The following is an 801-nucleotide window of genomic DNA, read 5'->3' on the forward strand; positions in this document are numbered from 1 at the left end:
CCCCGTGGAAGGCGTGGATAAATCGGTGAATAAGGAGGCGGGACTTCCTCCGGGTCCGAAGACAGGACGGGCTTTTGTCCTGTTTTTTCTCTAATCTGTTTCCTTGAGGGAATCATAGCTTGTGCTAAGAGAATTCTGCTCTGGTTTTCCAAACAGGACCTCAACCAAGGGGGTCGCGTGCGAACGATGGCCTCCCAGGAGTCGATGTAAGGGAATTGTTCAGCGCGACCAGGGCTGTCGGTAATAACGAGGTGGAGTTTCCTAATGAGATCTCTGTCTAAGCTTCCCTCTGCTGGCCATTCGACCCCGAATGATGGCCAATCAATCTCACAGAAAGTACGGAGCTTTTGGGGGGTCATCTCAATGCCATAATCCCCCGAAAATCCCTTCTTAAAATTTTTTAACATACATTCTAACGGAGTCTGAGTACTCTGTCGCCCACCCATGGCAACCACCCAAAATCGGCGCGACACACACTCAAAGATTCGCTTCACAGACAGGCTGCATCTCATTCACACAGACTCAAACACATTCATTCTCCGCCCGCCGCCCTATTCCTAGGAGTCACGGTTTCTCTCAGAAACTGAGATACTCGGGTGACTCCGAGAGGTGATCAATCTCTCCTTCTGTCCATAGGGACAGGCTAACAAGTGACCCGGGTCCTTACCTGTCTAGCTGGGAGGTGCTCCGAAGTCGGTTCCCGTGGCCCTCAGGGTTCACCTTGTGCTCCTGGGTCGGTCCCCGTGGCCGGCAGGGGAGACGTTTCCACTGACGGACAAAAGTCCGCTGGCGCCAAGTAGA

This window comes from Hipposideros armiger, unplaced genomic scaffold (genome assembly GCF_001890085.2).
Source record: "Hipposideros armiger isolate ML-2016 unplaced genomic scaffold, ASM189008v1 scaffold_508, whole genome shotgun sequence".
NCBI lineage: Eukaryota > Metazoa > Chordata > Mammalia > Chiroptera > Hipposideridae > Hipposideros > Hipposideros armiger.